Source organism: Microtus ochrogaster, linkage group LG3, assembly GCF_000317375.1.
Source record: "Microtus ochrogaster isolate Prairie Vole_2 linkage group LG3, MicOch1.0, whole genome shotgun sequence".
Lineage (NCBI taxonomy): Eukaryota > Metazoa > Chordata > Mammalia > Rodentia > Cricetidae > Microtus > Microtus ochrogaster.
Window position 1 is genome coordinate 35,011,475 of NC_022029.1, and position 10,391 is coordinate 35,021,865.

Sequence of the window (10,391 nt, forward strand, 5' to 3'; positions counted from 1 at the left end):
TGTGTGTGTGTTCAAGGCTGACCATGTGGTACTGGATAAACTTTTGGTTTATCTTCCATGGGAAAGACTCTTTCACCTCGATCTCAGCATTCCTTAGTTGCCTCTAGTTATTTGTGGAAGCTTGAGGCATTTCTTCTTAATGGCCATCTATTCCTTTGTACCAAGGGCTAGCATTTTGAAACAACAATCACTGAGTGTTGATTTTGCCCTACTTTTTTTTCCACTCTGAGGTAGTGATTCACTTTCGTAGCGTTTCAAACTTGGTCAGTCTGACCTGCAGTGTTTAGAGTAAGTCAGATTCAAACATATACCCGAAGTTCATATTTCCCCTGACATACTGGGAATTCCCAGATGCCACTTAAGAAAGGACGTGGCAAAGTGGTTGAGGATTACATTTGTGATTTAGTTTGCTTGTGTTCAAATTCTCACTGGACCACACACAAGCTATGACCTTAACCTTCCCCTGCTCCCCATATTTTTGGGTAATATTTGTAAGGTGAGATGAGAAAACCCACATAAGGTATTGTGAACACTTAGAATATAACTTAGTTATTAATTCAAGAGTTTGCTAAAATAACAAAGTATAAGAAAATTTTACCTTTAACCACACATCTCACTAATAAAATTTGTTAAGTGCAAGCTGCCAAAATTTACATTTTTCATATTTTCCAAATGACATTTTACCTACCATTGATGTTCCGGGGCATGAGTGAACTGCTTTCAATTTATACCTAGTAATAGAAATAATTTATAGAAAACCTATCATATACTCTGCTATATTGCTTTTCTAAGCCCGATTCTTATTCCTATTATATGCCAGGGATTGTGTATATTATTTTCAATGTTTATGATATGGGTATTTTCCAACTGTGTTTCTAGAATATGCAACAAAGACATCACAAAACTGAATGACTTGGCTAAGACTCAACCAGGGGCACTTGCATCTGACCCCCATTACATTTGCCTGTTCTTCACACAGATCTGTCTTCACACAGAAGTACCTCTGCCCTCTGGGCAAGTGGACCCTGACACTTGAAACACCAGTCTTCGGATGAAAGCAAGGCTGAGGTTGATCATGTCAAAGGAGCCGCATTGTCATTCTCTGCTCCAGAGACATCTCTAGTTCTGCCATGTCATAGAGGAAACTGGAACCAAATACAACTACACCGTTGGGAGAGTTCCAGCTCTGCCCATGATTCCATCGCACTATCAGAAAGAATCCCTTTCCAGTCTTTCTGTGGCATCCTTGTCATTGCTACATTCCAAGGTGCATGCTTGTTTTGCCTCCCAGACAACAATAGAATTAGTTTTGTGGGGGTTTGTTTGTTTGGGGGGGGATTTTTCAATGAAATCTGAAAAGGTTAGCTAAGTGTTATAGGGAACCTCCTTCAACCCATGGCCTTTGAGAGGCTGGACCAGGTTGAGGCGTGGCTTTGCGTACCGAAAAGCCAAGGTCCTGCCTGTTTGCCCTCTTCCTGTGGTCCAAGCCTGGATTTTGGACCTCTGCTCCTGTTCCATGGGTTTTCTCTTTTAATAAAGCAAAATGTAAGTATGCTCTATTTGGAGCTAGTGTGGGATTATTTATTTCGCATTTCCCCCCATCTGACGCATTCTGTTTCATCATAACAGAGTGAATACTTGTGAGCTATTATTTATATATAGACAATTTACATTGGTATAGATACCTGTATAATGATACAAGTTCAAATTATATTTTTTATATTAAATATACTCCTATTTCTGTTTACACCTATGTAAAGCTATTTTGTCAGATTGTATGCATGCATGTTTCTACCTCTGTTTAAGACATTTTGTATATTGATACAATTTTAGGATATATTTAGCATATTGCATTATATATTTCTACCTCTGATCAAAACACTTATACATTGTTTACATTTTGAGTTCCTTGTCCTCGTTTGTTGTGCAGTCATTTAGAGATTGTTTAGTATTCTAATATGAAGTCTTAGTCTTAAAGTTATACAGGTATTAAGTATTATAGGTCAATAGTCACCTATGCTTGTCATATTTATAATTAGACTAATCAGGTTCTTTAGATACAAAGAGATTGTATTCTGCATATATAGGTAATCTTCAACTGCTTCAAGAAACAGTAGAACATGGCATTTAAATAACTTAGGGTTCTGTTGACATGAGACACGATTGCTCCTGGCAGCACCCATCTATTCCTGAGAGAATTTTGAGCATCAAAGACACTGCACTTGGAGCGTGTTTTCTTCTTGGCAAAACTGGCCTTTGGGCAAGGAACTACCCATGCCTTGATCACTGATGCAATGCACGGTGTCCAGACCAGACAAGCAGGATACAAGAAAAAGACTTCCAAACCTTGCCAAGACAAGGTAAGACAGTTTTGAAAACCTGTCTGCCTCTGAAAATAGTCTGTCAGTTACTCTAGGCCTTAGCCAAAGTCGGTTGCTCCAACATTGTGACTGAGACTACAGGTGATTACTCAGGTAGTCAGTTGTCTCTGTCATCTACTGCACATTTTGGAAGCTGCTTGATTGCACTTCCGGCCTACTCAAGTAATATTATCTCCCTTCTCAGGCCTTCAATGGGTTTGAAGATTAGATAGTCATAGTTACTTTCCTCTTATGACTTAGCCAAGCCATTTTTAATACAAGACTTAGACTCCTTAGGATAGAATGATTACTGAAACATTTAGCATATGTTCCTTGCTTAGTATGGTTTATGCTGGTTCTAATTCTAATTTTTATACTTGATATCTGTTCTTATTGTATACCGTTTTGTATTGGGTTTGGAACTCTTATTTAGACAAAAGGGGGAGGTGATGGGGAATCTACTTCAGCCAATGGCCTTTGAGAGGCTGGATGAGGTTGAGGCGTGGCTTTGGGTACCAAACAGTTGTGGTCCCTCCTGCTCACCCCTCTCTTCCCGCACTCACACCTGGATGTTGAACCCCCATTTCTGTTTCTGGGAGTTTCCCTTTTAATAAAGAAAAACCTTAGGATACCCTATTTGGAGCTAGTGTGGGATTATTTGATCTGTGTTTCCCCTATCTATCTGACATGTTCTGACACATTCTGCTTCATAAGTGCATCCCAAATATGTGAGCCCCAGTAACTTGTCCCATCATTCATTAGAACCACACCTGTACTCTCAAACTACGTCCATTACTTCCCAATACCTCTTTGTTTAAAGACGTTCAGCTGTTCAGGTGGACCTGCCCAGATGCTTAAATTTCCATCTTCGTCCCTAGAAAATCTATCATGTTTATTTTCACTCCAAACCACTGTACTGTTCCCCTTTTTTAATTGAAGTGGGTAAAGCTCTTCCAAAGATAAGCCAGCCTGCTTAACCCCAAGGAACAGGATGCCCTATGAGGAGTAAACAGAGGGGAGAAGGCATCTATGCAATTCAACAGGGCCAAGGCATCCTCAAGCACATGGGGATAACCAAGACCATACTTTCCAAAGTTGTCTGACAAATTATCTTCTCTCCCTACCAAAAGAAAAATAAACCTCTTCAATATGTGCAGCTGCAAGCAATTACTCAACTCCATTAAACACTCACTTAAAAGGCTAACTCAAACGACCCTGCTGCCTACACCTGTGAAACACAAACAAACACGCTCTAAGTGGGAAAGGATGTCTACAGAGAACTTTTTAACCATATGTGAAACATGTAACTACTTCTCAAACACCAGTATTAACCAATCAAAGTATCCAATAACTATGTGCCTGTACTTGGTGGCTAAGTGTCCTAGGCTCTCCCAAAGATATATGATTTATCAATTCTATTGTTAAATATTGTCAGGTTCTCACAGAAATTTGAATCCTATGCATCATCTTTAAGAACTGGACAAATTAATGATTTGAAAGACTCCATTGGGCCCCATAGTGCTTACCACTTCTAATCAGAAACTGATGCTTGGGGGTTTATGGAAGCAACCAAACATCTGTACTGGACATGTGCAAGAAACTCAAGAGTTCATGGGCTCTATCAATGTTGCAGACAATGTGCTGGAATATTCCATGGCTTACGTTACTTCATTCTTACCACAAATCCGTATTATTGTTAACATCATCCTGAAAGTTTAGACCTGCTTATGCTGCAACCCTTTAATACAGTTCCTCATGCTGTAGTGACCCCCAACCATAAGATTATTCTTGCTGCTACTTCATAACTATAATTTTGCTACTGTTATGAATCCTATTGTAAATATCTGTTTTCTGGTGGACTTAGGTGATCCCTAGCTGTGAAAGAGTCATTGGACATCACCCCCCCAAGGGGTCATGACCTACAGGTTGAGAACCAGTATTAGAGCAACTCCTTTATAGGATCTCGACCATTGGAGACCGCCCATCTCAGGAGGGAGAGGCTCACTTGACCTTGTGAACTCTTGACTGCCCTTGCTTTACTGCTACATTAGAGAACTGCCTTCCCTTTGGTTGCTTCTGTCTTGCGCTCATTAACAGCCTCTGTTGGCTACCTTTAGTTTTGCAGTGTGTTCTCACACCCTGCAGAGCTGGAGGCTCAGGCCAGTGCTTTCATATGTTCAGCAATGGCAGAGTGAGAAGAATTGGAAGCCAAGTCAAAACTATAAACAAAGCAAGAGACAACCATTTAGGATGAGGCCACATCACTCACAGGCCTCAAATCTAGTTGCCAGTTTGATGAGATCATGAATCTGCTAAATGAGATAGGTCAATAATAAAAGAAATCCCATTGTGCCGCCCTGCTGCCTTGGATGGCAGAAACCAGCTGTCATTTTGAGAGAAATCTTGCTCTTACTCTTTGAGCTACTTTGGGAGCCTGAGAAGAGGGAACAAGCACAAATCAGAGAGCTTCATTTGGTTTTGCCACAGCGCCAGAGTGAGGGAAAGCTCAGGACAGGGGCTATAGGAAACAGGAGGTTCGGATGCTGACAAGATAAATCCCTGATTGCAGGAGGGCCAGCTCAGGCAGGACAAAGCATACATGATGTGGGAGTCCCCTCTGTGTGCTGTGATTATCATTAGTGAATAAAGAAACTACCTTGGCCTGTTCACAGGGCAGAAGTTAGGTAGGCAGGGAGGACTGGACCGAAAGCTGGGAGAAAGAAAGGCGGAGTCAAGGGATGCCATGGATCCACCGCTGCCAGAGATAGACATGTTGGAACTTTGCTGATAGGCCACAACCTTGTGGCTATACATAGATTAATAGAAATGGGTTAAATAAAGATGTAATAGTTAGCCAAAAAGAAGTTAGAGCTAATGGGCCAAGCAGTGATTTAATTAATACAATTTCTGTGTGGTTATTTCAGTAGTAGGCAGCCGGGACAAACAAGCCTTGCAACACATATAGAAAGGAACCGCCACTATCTGCAGTCTGGAGCAAGCTTATCAAGCTTACTAACTGAGAATAGTCCTGGAGTTTGATAGGTCTGAGCCTGAGGTAGTTACATCAGCCTATGGGGACAGCATACCCGAGGGTCAGTGCTGTACAGTTCAGAAACTCTGGATCCTGAGTATACTTGACCTCCTCATCTGCATCCCTCCAGCCGAGCAACTGATAATTCAGAAGCCTTGGAAGTACGAAGACAGGTGCTCTGCCTGGGCTGGTCTTCGTGCACTGTTGACTTCCTATACTCCTGCCAGCCCAGGGTGTACACTGTTACCAGAACTTTTATTTGATTGTGTTTATAGTGATGGTTTTACTTGTTAGTCCCTTAAATTCATCCATTCAATTTTGTTTATGAATTTTTGTCAGTGTTGGGCAATCTGTTTCCTCCTGGTGCCTTCCCCTCATTTCCTGACCTATGCTTCCTCCTTTCCTTCTGTAATACACTTCTGACAGTATTTCAGCTTTGCCTTTAAAAAAAATATTCTCATGTTTCTATTTTTAGCTCTGTCTTTTTAAAGAAAATATTCTCATGTTTCTATTTATTCCTCCTTTCACTTTCATCTAGTTTTATTTTGAACATCTATGTTATTGGAACTTCTGTTTACTCTTTCATTTTTACTTCTTACTTTCCTGAACCCGTTCAACTGAATAACATTCTTCTCTCCTTTTTCCCTTTACTTAACTTTGGCTTCTCCTCTGGTTCTCCCCCTCCATGAGTTCGTGCCTTAGTTCGTCCTTCTACTATTTCCATATTGCACTAAGTAATTTTTACTTCATGGCACATCCTCCATTAGTTTTGTCATTTTTTTTTTTGTTTTATGAACCATGATGCTGCCTTAGTGAGTCCAAGAACACTGAGAGATACTCATGAAACCAAACTGAAGAATCATAGAAGATGGAACAGGAATAAACAATAAAGATATAGATGATCTGAAGTAATCATAGCAGGAAATTCCAACATAGAGAAAGGGACTGACATCAAACCCATGAGGCATTAGAAGCCCAAATAGACATGACCAGAGAAGAACCTCTGCAGGACATATTATAGCAAAAACAAAAGTACATAACAAAGAAACAATATGAAAACCTGCAGAAGGAAAATGTCAACTCATCTATAAAGGCTATCAGATTTCTCAGCAATCCTAAAAGGCAGGGAAACATGGACTACTGTATTTCAGGCCTAGAAGCAAATGACTTTCAACCAAGATTATAATATTCAGGAGAAAGATCTTTTAAAATTGTCAGGGGGTAAGGACATTTCAAAATAAAGATAAAGGAAGGTAACTGATAATAATCATGGCAGCACTAAGATACTTAAAGGAACATTATATGTAGAAGAAGAATGACAATTTTCCCTCAGAGCACAGGAAGTAACAGTCCTGGAGAAAAGACAGACACAGGCAGGGCAGCCAGGAAGACCTCTGGCTCATCTGGCACTTTACAGATAACCCTTACTACAAGAGAGGGGTAAATAAAAACAAGCTGTACTCCAACCACCCAATGAAATTGTAAGACTTGATGGATATCTCCAATTGATAACCACTCCCAAAGGAAAAGGGCATTTTCTCCAATGGAGTTTCACTAGGTATACAAACAACACTTAAGGGCAGACCCCAGGTCAGCAGTAGATGTCCAACACAAAATGAACTCATTGATTTTTTTTGAATTTTCTTTGAAAAGGGAGGCTGTTCATTCATTTCCCAGCTGCCCAGACCCACATAATCACACAGAAACTATATTAATTACAACACTGCTTGACATATTAGTTCAGGCTTCTTATTAACTAACTCTTACATTTTAAATTAACCCATTTCTATTAGTCTGTGCATTGCCAAGAAACAATGGATTACTGGAAAGTTTCTGGCATGTCTCTTTTTGCAGCTACATAGTGTCTCCTTGACTCTCCCTACTCTTTCTATATATCTATGTTCAGATTTCCTGCCTGGCTTTACTCTGCTAAGCCATTGGTTAAAACAGCTTCTTTGTTAACCAATGGTAATAAAACACATCATCTTCCCTTTTCTGTCTAAATAAAAAGAAGGCTTTAACTTTAACATAGTAAAATTACATATAACAAAACAGCTATCAAGCAAGAATTACAGTTATAATATTTCTTTGTGAGTCTAAAGTTTTTTATCTAATTTATCTTTTATTATAACTAAGGAAAAATATAATTATCTGTCTTCAACCCTTCAAAGACCCCAAAAAGGATATAATATTATCTAAGTAAACAGGAAGTACATTGTAAGCAAGTTCCAAAACTGCATAATTGACAGAGACATCTTGCTGCCTAGACAGTCACCCAATGTTCTCCTGTAACATTGGGGCATCCATCTTCAGCCTACAGGCCCATAGTATCCAGCAGACTTTTCCATGAAACAGAAAATATGAAGATCTGATCTGATCTGTTCTGTTCTGTTCTGTTTGTAATGGAAAAGTTCATCAGTTGCTTTTTTCTATATCCTGCAGAATGTATGGCAGTTTCTTCTGTGAAGCAGGAACTCTGAAGAACCATCCCATTTTTGGAAAGTTCAGCAGTCACTTTTTTGTGGGTCCTGCATGTCCAGTTCACACAGCATACCATAAAGCAGTCCAAGTAAGAGCAGTTTCTTGCCCAAATGGCTAGCAAACTCCATAAGAATCTTCATCAATGCCCATCATCCTCTTAATGTAATTGGTGCTGCCATGTCTTACTGTCAAGAAAAGTCTAAGGTCTTAAAATATTTTAAATGACATATTCTGTAGGTCTTTGAACTGCTGAAGATTATCTATCTAGCTGAAATATATCTCTGTATATCTAGAAAACCTAACTAGCACAACTACAAGTTTGACTATTATAAATGACTATTAATTTTCACATTACACTTGAAATGAACTATATAAACATAATACCCAACAAGAGTAGAAATGTATATATATATATATATATACATTTATATATATAAACAAATGTGTATATATATAACAAAATTGACCTTAAATTTGTATCAATAAACCAACGTCCATACCTATGTAAAGTATTCATTTCTATATCGTACCCCTCTTTAAATGAAACAAACATTTATAAACAATAATTTGGGAAATTTGGGTATAGTTTTCTCCAAACTGCTTCCTGTTGTTTGTTGAACAAAGCATTTTTAGGGTTCATGGAGACCTTACAGGGAATTTTTGTTGCATCAAATCACATTAGCCTAGAAGAAATCCATAGGTTCTCATCTTCCATGGAAACAAAAACAGAACCTCTTTTCCAAAGTAACATATCCTTAAACTCAAATTTTTAAGTCAAGATACATTTAAAATATATGTATTGGTTTAGCTCAGCAGCCCCCAGAATCAAATGCTTTTCAGCCATCAAGAAATTCAAAGAAAACACAATAATATACATAATCCAGACTCTCTGTGTATATTACATCTTTATGTGGCTTTTTTACTATATTACTTTTTAATAGTTATTTTATTACCTTTACTCTTACAATCTATGAGTGTCTGTACTCTTTTGTATTAGTTTTATTGTCTCTTTAAAGACTTAGTTTTATTTTTAAAACTATTTACTTCTTTTTATAACTGTCTATACTCTTTTTCCTCTCTCTCCCAAGCCTATGTATATTTTTTAAACACACTGCGTCTCATTTAGAGGTCTTTTATGTCCGAATCTGTCCTATTATTTATTTGAAATCCTTTTCTGACAAGAAACATTTTAAAATGATAAGCAGTGTGGCCACAGCAGCCCTGGATATTGGCTCTGCCTCTCTCAACCTTTTAACATGGTGGAGGTAGTTCACCTCCATCTCTGGGACCACCTGGTTGGAGCAGTGTTCACCACCTCAGTTCTGGGAAGCAGTTGTCCCATGTTGCCACAAAGTAACTTGCAGCATGATGCTCACAAACTCTATTCAAGTGCTCAGCCTCCTAAAAAAGTCAGTTATTCATGCTGCCAGCATGATTCAGGAAACTATCTCTCAAAAAAGCTGCACAGTTTTTGATGCTAATGCTAAGTCAAGAAGATTTCTCTTAAAGGAGTCAAGCCTTTTCTCATCACCAGCAAACAGAGCCTATCTGAAAAGAAAAATGTGGCTACCAAAAAACTGTGCTTGGCTTCTGTTTTTCTGGGTCTAGAAGCTTTCTTTTTTTAAAGTTCTTTTAGGTCTTATGTGGATCCATGCCCCAATCAGTGGGTGCCACTTAGAGCTTGTTTTCTTTTTGGCAAAACTGGTCTTTGGGCAAAGAACTAACCATGCCTCAACCACTGACCATATGTACAGTCTCCAGACTGGACAAGCAGGATACAAGCAAAAGGACTGTCAAACCTTGTCAAGATAGGGTAAGATGGTTTTTCAAATTTTCCTGCCTCTGAAAATGGTCTGTCAGTTAGTGTAGGCCTTATCCAAAGTTGGTTGCCCCAACATTGCAAATGAGACTTTGGGTGATTGCCCAGGTAGCCAGCTGTCTCTGTCATTTCTTGCATCTTTTGGAAGTTGCCTGATTGCACTTCCTATTTACTCAAGAACTATCATTTCCCTTCTCAGGTCTTTGATGGGATTCAAGACTAGATAGTCATAGTTACCTTCCTCTCATGACTTAGCCAAGCCATTTTTTAATGTAAGACTTAGACTCCTTAGGATAGGAAACTATTGAAACATTTAGCATATGTTTCTTGTTTGATGCTGTTCATGCTGGTTGCAATTCTAATTTTTATATATATTTTTTTGCCTCTTCTTTTTCCTGGACAGTACTTGATATTTGTTCTTATTGTATATAGTTTTGTATTAGACTTAGAACTCTCTTATTTAGACAAAACAGAAAGGCCTTTAAGATACCAGGTCACTTTGGGCAAGGTCTCATAGACTGTGAATACAGACAAAAAGCATTCATAGTCCTCCTAGCTGCTGGATTCAATTCCAGTTCCCAATGCACACAAAGGACTGTAGATTGCTACTCTTTTTGTGAGTTTATCCCTAAATAAATAAACCTTTGTTATACTCCATTCTGGGCTATTGTGGAGATCTTTCATACATCAACATTTTTTT